The following is a 12539-nucleotide window of genomic DNA, read 5'->3' as shown; positions in this document are numbered from 1 at the left end:
CCATTCGAGGGTGTTAAAAGATTTTGGCTCGGTTCAACGTGACCTTGTTGCCTTTGCCGAATTTCGACGATAGTCCCCGGTATAGGGCATTTAATAAAAAGACATGTCCGAGACGTATTTTTTCATAACGATTCTTTATATTGCAAGTGTTTGCACGTACATAATATAAGGATTTCATTTGTTTCCTTCTGTTTTTTCCGTAGCAAATACTAAGTGGCACGATTTGTTTTTGATCGTTTGGTCCTTACATCGAAACCTAACACAGAAGGTCCGAGTTTACACAAAAATAAGAAACATAAAATTTCGAGGACCTTTCCGGGGTATCACTTAACAGTGTTTCTTCATCCGCTTTGGTGAGTTGAACTCATTCTACCTTTCCAGGATAGGCCTCGATGTGGGCATGATAGTCTCCTAGTGTTTATCTGAGCTGCATGATCGGGTAAGCACTATTAAGTCCCCACTCGAAGGGAAGACCCTCATTTTCTGGTACTTTGCCTTGTTTTCATAAAGTAACACGTTGTACTTGTTGCCTCATTAAAAACCTTGTCGGAAAACCCACTTCGGGACAAAACCGTACTAAGGAAAAGAGTGCAACACGTGTTTTCCGACCTAACTTCATTTGGTACTACTTCTGCAAAAAAGGATAGGTTAATAAAAGATGATCACTAGAGTAGGCATCCATACCTTAGCAATAGTATCTCTTCAAATGAGCCACATTCTAGTTATTGCGCAACCGTTATCCGTCCATGGATTCTAGTTAGTACGATCCTTTGCCCGTCACTCTGATTATCTTGTACGACCCTTCCCAGTTCGGACCCAACTTTCCGTCATTGGGATTCTTAGTGTTCAAAGTAACTTTCCAAAGTACCAAGTCCCCAACTTGAAAATGCCGAAAATTGGCCCTCCAGTTGCAGTACCTCTCCATTCTCTGTTTTTGTGTTGCTAAACGGACCAGCGCATTTTCGCGTAGTTCGTCTATCAGGTTGAGTTTTACGGCCATAGCCTCCTCGTTTGACCCACTGGTGATGTATTTGAACCGGAGGCTCGGTTCACCAACTTCTACGGGAATCAGAGCTTCGACCCCGTAGACCAACGAGAAAAGTGTTTCTCCCATGCTTGATTTTGACGTAGTTCTGTAAGCCCATAATACCTCCGGCAGCAGTTCCCTCTATTTATGTTTCGATATTTCAAGCCTTTTTCATAGATTTTGAATTATTATTTTGTTCGCGGATTCCGCTTGTCCATTTGCACTCGGGTGATACGAAGTCGATACTATCTTCTTGATCTTCAACCCTTCGAGAAAATTATTGACCTTGCTGCCAACTAACTGAGGGCCGTTATCATAAGTTATTTCGGCTGGGATGCCGAAACGACAAATAATATGGTCCCATATGAAGTCAATAACCTTATTTTCTCTAATCTTTTCGAAGGCCTGTGCTTCAACCCATTTTCAGAAATAGTCAGTCATAAACAGAATGAAACGAGCCTTACCTGGTGCCCATGGAAAAGGACCGACGATGTCCATTCCCCACTTCATAAACGGCCAAGGTGATATCACCGGGTGCAGCAACTCCCCGGGTCGATTAATCATCGGGGCATGCCTTTGACACCCGTCGTATTTTTGGACAAAATTCTTCGCATCATCCTCCATCCGGTTCCAGTAATAACTGGCTCTGATAATTTTTCGAACCAAGGCCTCCGCACCGGAGTGATTACCGCAGCTACCCTCGTGGACTTCTCTCATCACATAATCTGTTTCTCCGGGACCCAAACACTTGGCCAGAGGTCCAAAGAAAGACCGTCGATACAATTGACTGTCTATTAAGCAGAACCGAGCTGCTTTGGTCCGGAGCGATCGTGATTCTTTCGGGTCACTCGGGAGCTTCCCATCTTGCAAGTAATCGATGTATCTGTTGCGCTAATCCCAAGTTAGACCCATTGTGTTTATTTCGGCCTGCTGATGTGGCGTGATTTTCACACCACAATCGATACTTTTCATCTATAAGTTTTACTTGTTGTTAAGCAAGTCGTTGTGATTTTACGTGTTTTTTTTTTTTGGTGTTTTTCAGGAAAAGGATCAGATTTGGCATGACAACAGTTAAAGATGCAAAATCAGGGCGTAAACTTGGTTTACGGTCCGTATTCCACAATACGGGCCGTATTCCAGGGTCGTATTAAAGGATTCCAGAAGCAGAAAGTCAAGCTGAGGAAGATGGCAAAATACGAGTTGTGTTTACGGACCGTGTTTCAGTTTACGGCCCGTCTTCCAGCACGTGTTTAACCATTCAAGCACTAGCAGAAGAAAGGCTGAGTTGGCGAAGGTGAAAGACGATCATGATGTTTACGGACCGTAAACCACTTTACGGTCCGTATTTCAGACAACAACTGAAAAGTTAACTTGGGCGTGAATCGTTTTACGGTCCGTAAAGTGATTTACGGACCGTATTTCATCATGACGGGACTGAAGTGAAAAATCTGTAACTTGTGTATTTTCCAAACCTTATAAATAGTCTTTGTAGGGTTTTTATTAGGGCATTCAGTATATTTTTACCTTTGTCTTAGAACATAAACTTCTCTTTGAAGTTTTGAAGATTCAAACATCAATTCAAGTATTCTCAATTCCTTTTACATTCCAAAGTAAGCACTTATGAATTCTTCAATTTATTTTTGCTTGTTCTTTGTCATGAATAACTAAAATCCCTTACTAGGGTTGTGAACCCAATGATGGGTATTTTGTGATTGGGTTTGTGATTGTTATACAAATAATGGATTATTAGGGTTTAATTATTCTTCATTCTTCATTCATAATTAATGGTTGCAAACATTGATTAAAGCCATAAACCCTAAATTTATTTGGAAAAATAATTAGGGTTGGTAAGAATAATTAATAAGAACTCAAAGCTTTAAACCTTGTTTAATAAATTCACTTAGGAATAAGAGGAATTTACTTGGCATGATTAATCGTTCTTCATAATCACTTTCTTATATTTGGGAAAATCATAGAAAGATATAATCTTTATTTATTGGGAAATAGTAGAGATTCGCATAGAGATTAAGTGCATTCATATAATGATCCATTATAAGTATATCAAGATCAATACCCATGATCATATGCTCCATCTGACGGGGACACAACCTTAGTTTCTTTTACCATAAATATTTACCAAAGTATTAATTTAGCAACTAGTTATAGAAAAAACCAGCTTTTACACAACTTATCGGATTAAGACATTAGATCTAAAACTTAGCATCTACAAGTTTAGTAAACTTTTCACACCCTATTCCCTGTGGGATTCGACCCCAACCTTGTTGGGTTACTATATTTGACAACGTCCGCGTTATACCATTAATAGGTGTAATTTGAGCGTATCAAATTTTGGCGCCGTTGCCGGGGAATGCGGTTTTGAAATTACTAAATAGTGTTTGCTTTGATTGAAGTCTTTTGCTTAATTCATCACACCTTGTCTGCTACTTGCGTAAATAAGGTGATCATGAATCGACATCAGCAAAATCAACGAGCTGACAACCCAGGAAATGTGGTGAACAATCAGGCGAATGAACCAGTTGATGAAAATATTTTCGCTGAATTTGTTCCGGAGGAAGACTATGCATCTCCTATTATTCAGCCTCGATTTGGAGCCACTACTGTGAAAATTGACTCCACTCTATACCAGTTGTTGAAGCTTGAGGGATACTTTCGGAACTCTACCGAGAATGACCCCCACCGTCATTTGAAGAATTTTGTGGATGTGTGTGCTAATCACATCCAGAACAATGTTTCACAAGATGCTATTCGGTTGAGGTTATTCAAATATTCCCTAGCTAGAGAAGCAAGAACATGGTTTGAGAAGCTGCCCCGGAATTCTATTACTTCATGGGCAGAAATGACAACTGTTTTTCTCACAAAGTGGTATCCCCCTAGCAAAAGAGCTGAAATTCGTGATAAGATATATGAATTTAAGCAGCGACCGGGGGAACAACTATATGAAGCATGGGAGAGATTCAAGGAGTATTTGTAGGACAGCCCGAATCATGGTTTTCTGGATCATATATTGATGGAGAAGTTCTATCGAGGATTAGACCCAGTGTCACAGTCAGTGGCTAATAATGCAGCTGATGGTTGTTTTATGAACAAGACCTTTCAACAAGTGACCACCATACTTAACAGGCTGACAACTCATAATCAGGCTTGGCACTCAAACAATGCTGATGTGGTATCATATGGTAGTGCTATGATCCAAAATATGTTGAGGGATAATCAAGACACCCAGCAAACATTGGCAGCACTTGCTACAAATATTGCCTTGCTGACAAAGAAATTTGATGAAACTCAAATCAAAAAGGTAAATGTTTGTGAAGATAATACAGTCTTGCTGCAAGGGATGTACCATGCTCAAGATGGTCCGTTCCTTGAGGGGCTATCTAGGCAGGTTGAAGATGCCAACTATGTCAACAACCCTCAAGGGGGTCATCAGAGACAGAATTACCAAGGTGGCTATCAGAGTCAAAATCAATGGAGACCGCAGCAAGGCCAAGGCCAAGGTGCTTACAATAATTCTGGTAACTACAACAACAATTTTGGTGGTGGAAATCACAGGAGTTATAACAACAGCAACAATTTTGGGAACAAGAGTACAAATCCTTATATACCACCTAAAAGTGAGTCATCAGAGCAAGGTAGTTCGAAGGTTGAAGCAATGCTTGAGCAGATTCTGGCAAACCAATCTAAGTCTGACAGAACTTTATCTGGGCTGACAGAAACAGTGGGGTCCCATACAGCAGCCATTCAGAAACTTGAGTCGCAGATGAGGGACATTTCTAGAGAGCAACACCCTCCTAAAAAGGGAGGACTTCCGAGTGACACTGTTCCAAATCCCAGAAATGGGGGAGGCGGTATAGACTGTGCGTTTGCCATCACTACTAGGAGTGGTAAAACAATACAAGGGGCTGCGGAGAGAATGATTGATCTTGAGCCAATAAATGAAGAAAATGAGGTGCAGTCTGAAGCACCCATTACTGCTGATGAGATACCTGCTGACAAGAAGGTTCCTGAAATTCCAGAGATAGTGACGGAAGCTGATAACACAAGTAAGCAGGCTGTAAAAGGGGCCCTCCGCCCTTTGACACAGCTTTTCAAATCTAAACCCCCGTTTCCTCAGAGGATGGTAAAAAAGAAGGAAGATGCTAAATTTGAAAAATATTACGATCAGCTGAAGCAATTATCTCTAAATTTTCCCTTCTTGGAAGCCGTCAAGGAGATGCCCGGTTTTGCAAAATATTTGAAGGATTTGCTGACCAAGAAGAAGACGGTTCAACATGATACCGTGAGTTTGACTCACACTGTGAGTTCCATCATCTCAACCACACTTGTTCAGAAAAATGGAGATCCTGGAGCGTTCACCATTCCTTGTTCTATTGGGCACCATGATTTTGCTCGCGCCTTGTGTGATAATGGGGCGAGTATAAATTTGATGCCCCTTGCTATATATAAACAATCAGGCTTGGGGATGCCAAGGCCGACTACAATGAGATTGCAGATGGCTGATAGGTCTATCAAAAGACCAATTGGGGTGGTAGATGATGTAATTGTGCGGGTTGGTGATTTTATGTTGCCCGCTGATTTTGTGATCCTTGATTGTGCTGTTGATCGGGACATTCCTATCATTCTGGGGAGACCTTTCCTTGCAACAGGGAGGGCTCTTATGGATTCGGAGAAAAATGAAATCAAGTTCCGAATCAACAATGAAGAAGTGATTTTTCAAGCTAGCAAAGGGATGAAGTTACCAAGTGCCTATGAGAGCATTTCGGTAATTGATTCAATTGATGTTGTTACTAATGCAGTAGAGTTCAAAATGGAAGAAGAGAACTTGGGTGAGGCATTGGCTGGGATTCTGATGAATTTCGATGCTGAAGATATGAAAGACTATGAGGAAACAGTTAATTCACTTGTTGGGTTGGGCTCATACACATACCAACCAAAGAAGCTGAGTCTTGATCTGTAAAATAGAACAACTCCTCCAACAAAGCCTTCAATCATTGAGCCGCCTAGATTGGAGCTTAAGCAGCTCCCATCACACTTGAGATATGAATTCCTTGGTCCCGACAACACATTACCAGTGATTGTGTCAGTTTCATTGACTGAGGAGCAGATTGTGCAACTTTTGGAGGTATTAAGAAAGTATAGGCGTGCTATTGGTTGGACCATAGCAGATATTCGAGGTATCCCATCTGGGATCTGTGAGCACAAAATCCAGTTGGAGGATGGCAGCAAACCAAGTGTAGAGCATCAGAGGCGACTAAACGAGAACATGCAAGAGGTTGTCAAGAAAGAGATAATCAAATGGCTAGATGCAGGCGTGGTTTTCCCTATTGCTGATAGTAAATGGGTGAGCCCGGTCCAATGTGTTCCTAAGAAAGGCGGCATCACTGTTGTACCGAATGCTAAGAATGAGTTGATCCCGACCAGAACTGTCACAGGTTGGAGAGTTTGCATGGATTATCGCAAGCTCAACACAGCCACGAGCAAAGACCATTTCCCTATGCCCTTCATTGATCAGATGTTGGATAGACTAGCAGGGCGTTCTTATTATTGTTTCCTCGATGGTTATTCAGGTTACAATCAGATCAACATTGCTCTGGAAGATCAGGAGAAAACCACGTTCACTTGTCCTTATGGGACATTTGCATTCAGCCGGATGCCTTTTGGTTTGTGTAATGCACCAGCGACTTTTCAGAGGTGCATGATGTCAATCTTCTCCGACATGGTGGAGGATTTCTTGGAGGTGTTCATGGATGATTTTTCCGTGGTGGGTGACTCATTCGATGATTGTCTTGGCCATCTGGGTCAAGTGCTAAAAAGGTGCGAAGAGACAAATCTGGTGCTGAACTGGGAGAAATGCCATTTTATGGTGAAGGAAGGAATCGTCCTCGGTCACAAAATCTCTGAAAGGGGAATCGAGGTCGATCAAGCAAAAATTTATATGATTTCCAAACTTCCTCCACCTATCTCAGTAAAAGGTGTTCGCAGTTTCTTGAGGCATGCTGGGTTCTACAGGCGCTTCATCAAAGATTTCTCTAAGGTTGCAAATCCTTTGTGCAAGCTTCTTGAAAAAGAGGCTAAATTTGTGTTTGATGAGAAGTTCCAGAAGGCGTTTGAAGAGTTAAAAGTGTGTCTCACTACTGCTCCTATTATTATTTCTCCTGACTGGTCCCTACCATTCGAACTGATGTGTGATGCTAGTGGTTTAGCAATAGGTGCTGTGCTTGGGCAGAGGCACAATAAAATTATGCACCCGATCTATTATGCTAGCAGAACGCTGAATGCTGCACAGATGAATTACATAGTAACGGAGCAAGAGCTGCTTGCCATTGTGTTTGCTTTCAAAAAATTTCGGGCCTACTTGTTGGGGTCCAAAGTTGTGGTTTATACTGATCATGCAGCCTTGAGATACCTCATGGAAAAGAAGGAAGCAAAGCCGCGACTGATCAGATGGGTGCTACTGCTGCAAGAGTTCGATTTTGAGGTAAAAGACCGAAAGGGCACTGAAAACCAGGTGGCTGACCATCTCTCTCGGCTTGAAGAAGCTGAGAGACCGTCTGATGAGCTTGATATAGATGATGCGTTTCCAGATGAGAGGGTGTTGGCAGTGTCAAAGGAGGTAGCACCATGGTATGCTGATTTTGCAAACTATTTGGTAACATGTATAGTTCCCGATGATATCAAAACTTACCAAAAGAAGAAATTCTTGCGGGATGCTCGGCAGTATTATTGGGACGAGCCTTATTTGTTCCGCACATGCGCTGATAACATCATTCGGCGTTGTGTCTCAGAAAGTGAAGTGATGGATATTCTAAAGGCATGCCATGACTCTCCTGTTGGGGGTCATCATAGCGGAAACCGGACTGCAGCCAAGGTACTTGAGTGCGGCTATTACTGGCCGACTATTTTTCATGATGCTAATCTGTTGGTGCGGTCCTGTGATCAGTGTCAAAGGCAAGGGAATATAGGCAGAAGGCAAGAGATGCCTATGAATTTTGTTTTGGAGGTGGAAGTGTTCGATTGCTGGGGAATCGACTTTATGGGACCGTTTGTGAGTTCTGGTGGAATGAAATACATCTTGGTAGCTGTGGATTATGTGTCCAAATGGGTTGAGGCGGTGGCTTTACCCAATAATGAGGCCAAAAGTGTTATGGGGTTCCTTAAGAAAAACATATTTACTCGTTTTGGTACTCCGAGGGCGATAATCAGCGATGGTGGATCCCACTTTTGCAATAAAGCGTTTGCGGGACTGATGGAGAAATATGGTGTGAAGCATAGGGTGGCAACGCCTTATCACCCTCAGACAAGTGGACAGGTTGAAGTGTCCAATAGGGAAATTAAAAGTATTCTAGCAAAGACAGTGAATGCCAATAGAACTGATTGGGCCCGAAAGCTCGATGACGCTCTATGGGCATACCGGACTGCTTTCAAGACTCCAATTGGGACTTCACCCTTCAAGCTTGTATTCGGGAAAGCTTGTCATTTGCCGGTTGAACTCGAACACAAGGATATGTGGGCGCTAAAGAAGCTGAACATGAACTGGGAGGAAGTAACCAAGCTGCGGTTGTTTCAATTGAATGAGATGGATGAATTTCGCTACCAGGCTTATGAGAGTGCAGCCCTTTATAAAGAAAGGATGAAGCAGTACCATGACAAGAAAATTCTGAAGCGAGAGTTCTACAAGGGTGACTCTGTATTACTGTTTAACTCTCGACTGAAGTTGCTACCGGGTAAACTCAAATCCAGGTGGTCTGGTCCGTTTGAGGTGGTAGATACCTCACCCCATGGCGCGGTTGAATTGAAGTCCGGAGATGGTACTCGGACATTTAAGGTAAATGGGCAGAGATTGAAGCACTACCACGGAATGGTCTCGGAAGGTAGGATTGTTGATCGCTACAGGTTGAAACACCTGGGAACAAACAATGAGCTGGTGTACCAAGACAAGGAGTGATTGGTCACCACCGTCGTGCCGCGACGTTAAATCAAGCGCTTCTTGGGAGGCAACCCAAGTGTAATGTTTATTTTTTTCGTTATTGTTATTCGTACATATAGGGTAATGGTTGTTTTGGTGCAGCAAGATATGACAGAAAAATTGTGCTGAATTGCAGGTAAGTCCAGTTGTCAAACACTGTTCCGCAACAGTGCAAAAGACGCCTGAAGTTTACGGACCGTATTTCATAATACGGCTCGTAAACCAGGTCGTCTTTAACAATGCTGCAAAACAGTGAGCAAGGTAATGAACATGTTGGTTTACGATCAGATTTACGGACCGTATTATGAAATACGGTCCGTCCTACATGGTCGTAAACCAACATCAGACACTACAGTGTACTGTCCACCATAATACCTCTAAAGACGGGACGTAAATCCATTTACGAACCGTATTTAGAACAAAAAAAAAAATAATAACGCAGCAGTTAAATAAAACGGACACACCTATTCAAATGCCCTCCATTATTTCCTCCTACACCACGATCCCCCTCCATCTTACGCTTTTTCTTTTTAGTTTCTTCCATCCCCACAACTTCCCATCACCTTCCATTCTCCTCACCACCATAATTACAACAACCCCATTCACCAACTGATCATCTCACACCCATTCATATCCCTTTCTGCCCTGCCCTAGGTTTTAATTTTGTTGGGGATTCAAGTGCTTTCTCTAAAAATCTGTGCATACAGTAGTCACATAGTTCTTCATCAAAAAGGTATGATTGGTTTTCCTTATTCTTCTACATCTGTGATTTTGAACTTAGTGGTAAGTGATTGTTTAGACTGGGTTTGTGAAATTCTGCATTTAATACCTTGGTTCATGGTCTTGTGAGGGATAAATAGGTTTAATCCTTTACAATTTTTGTGGGTCAGTGTTAATTACACCCATATGGGTTGGAGGGCATTCCATACTTCGAATTCAAAATTTGTAGTTTTGGTCTGCCCACCAATGGCTTGACTCTGTGAGAATTATGCGAATTGGTAGAAAATAGGTGAAGTCTGAGTAACCTAAGCCCCGAACACAATGTGAAACCAAGATGAGCAATGAAAGTTTGAAATTAAAAAAAAAAAGTGTCTGTCTGTGGTGCGTAACACGACCTCACTTTACGGACCGTATTACAAATTACGGTCCGTATTTGAGCGTGTCTAAATGAACAGCATGTTGTCACAAGAAAAGAGCAGTTTACGACCACTTTACGGACCGTATTTCAATTTACGATCCGTATTTAAGGTTAACAGGGAACAGAATGTTATCGACAAAACTGCCCAGTTTACGATCACACTTTACGGACCGTAAACTGGTTTACGGTCCGTCTTTTGTGTTTACGCCCACTGACAGCACAAATATTTGGAACAATCTAATGATCTTACTTTTGTATTTTTCAGGAATGGGTCACAAAAGGAAAGCAACGAAAGAGGGGGCACACAGCACGGGCAACAGGAAGAAGGCGTGCTCGGGTTCCAGATTAATAAATGAATCTTCCGATTCAGAAGGGGAACATTCGGGGTCCGAGTACGCCGAGGTTATACCTCCACCCAAAGTCAGGGGGGCCCCCGCCCAAGCTACAGTGGCAAACACATCTACGCTGTCCCCAACTATGACCCCGTCTAAATCTACATCGGAAGCCTCTCAGTTTGAGGGGGGGAATTCGGACGCGGAAGCATCAAACAGGGGAGCTGCCACCCAAACTACACCAGAGAGTGACTCAGCAGGGTTTAATGAGGACAGTGATTCAGTTGCTGATACACCGCCTGAGGGTCGCAAGCTGGTCGTCAGGACAAAACGATTAGATGAAGAGAAGCTGCGGTTCTCAATAAAGGGGTCGAAGGAGTTATATGATAAATGGATGGCCGGGACAGGGCCTAGTGGACAGCCGCTGCGGAAAATATTTGAAGAACGGCGGCTGATTTTCGATGGTATTTCAGCTCATCCACAGCTGGATGAAACCATCAAAGGGTACAAGTTAGATGCATTCACTCATGAGCCGGGAGAGTATGCTCCGCATATTGTTCGGGAGTTCTATGCTTCATATGGGGCTGTCCTAATGTCAATGAACAAGCGGAATCTTGCTTGGCATCAGATTCCCATGCTGGAAAATGTGACGATCCGGAACTCCCTCGTCGATATTTCCTCCACCGCCATCAACAAGGTCCTGTTTGGTGATGATTTTGTGGCTCCTACTAATCTGAGCCTGTTCTTAGACAAACGAGACAGGAAGGACAAGAAATCTGTCAGGGAATGGACTGCGGCGCTTATTACATCTGAGCCACATGAGCAAAAATGGACTAATGATGGCAAGGTCAAGATCACTAAAAGCTGTTTGTCCACCGAGGCTAAATTTTGGTGGACCTTGATGCGGTACAGGATCACCCCCACTCAGGCAGATAATACTCTGTCCACCAGTCAGGCAGTCACTATTGCGTCTTTCATGTCCAGGTACCCGATGAATAGCTGAGGAGCTGCATATGCGGGCACACAAGCCCAATCAGAACATGGTATTTCCTTGTCTTATCACAGCATTGTGTCGCCAGGCCAAGATAATTCCGCTTCCAGAGTGGGACGATACCCTCCTAGCTGTGCATGTAGGGGATTGGAGGAAAAACAAGGTGATAAGCAAGAGAGATCGGGAGGCAGATCTGTCCAGTGAGGACGACGACACTCAGCTGGAGTTGAGTCCGAACCGTGTTTATGGGACTGATCCAGTAGGGGTCGAGCTTGATGCTGCTACTACTAGGCCTGAGGCTCCCATGACAGCGATTCCAGAGACAATCTTTTCACAGGCTGATGCAGCCACATTGGGTATTTCTGAGGCACGACCTCCTCCACCACATCCGGCCACACAAGGTCCTCCTTCGGGGTCTGCCACTGCTGCGGCGACAGCCGAGCCGGCTGATCCAGAACTGGCACTGCTTCACTTCAGCCCTGCTAACTACAGCCAGATTGCAGTCAAAGCAGTGCAGACTGAAAGGCAAGTAGACAAAATCTTGAAACAGTTCCGGCCGAAAGTGGTGAAAATAGTGCAGCAACTGGTCACTGAGGCAACCACAGAGATCCGTGCGGAGTTTGAGAAAAAGCACGACGTGTATCAGGCTAGACTAGACAGCTTTGAGGCGAGATTGATCACTCGAGAGCAGACCGCAACTGGTGGGGAGTCTAGTTCTTTGATGAGTGAGTTGGAGAAGCTGAAAAAGGAGCTTGAAACACTCAAGATGCATGGGATGGTAGCCCCACCAGCACCACATGCTATTTTGCCTAGTACGTTTAAGGTGCTGGATTTGCTTGATTCTGAGGAGGAGACGGAGGCGGCGGAACCTTTTGTTCGTAGTACTGGAAAGAGGGTCAGTGAGTCATCTGAGGACCCGGAGGAGTTGGCCAGGAGATTAAAAAAGACTGAAAAGAAGGATCTGCAGCAGGCAATCTTTCAGTCATTGGTTGAGCCGCAGCGCCAACCTGGAGAGTCATCAACTCAGCCGTCGGATGTAGCGGGCCGGCCATGAGATATTCACGGCA

The 12539-nt window shown here is 43.6% G+C and overlaps 1 non-coding gene across 1 annotated transcript; it reads right to left on the bottom strand.

Annotated features, from left to right (window-relative positions):
- Positions 1 to 3933: 3933 nt before the first annotated feature.
- On the bottom strand, positions 3934 to 4039 carry LOC132638886 (small nucleolar RNA R71). Its single transcript, XR_009581946.1, has one exon. It is a non-coding gene; the product is annotated as a small nucleolar RNA R71 (small nucleolar RNA).
- Between the last annotated feature and the right edge of the window lie 8500 nt (positions 4040 to 12539).

The sequence above is a fragment of the Lycium barbarum genome, chromosome 4 (assembly GCF_019175385.1).
Source record: "Lycium barbarum isolate Lr01 chromosome 4, ASM1917538v2, whole genome shotgun sequence".
NCBI classification, from domain to species: domain Eukaryota; kingdom Viridiplantae; phylum Streptophyta; class Magnoliopsida; order Solanales; family Solanaceae; genus Lycium; species Lycium barbarum.
This window is presented reverse-complemented; position numbering and strand designations above follow the sequence as displayed.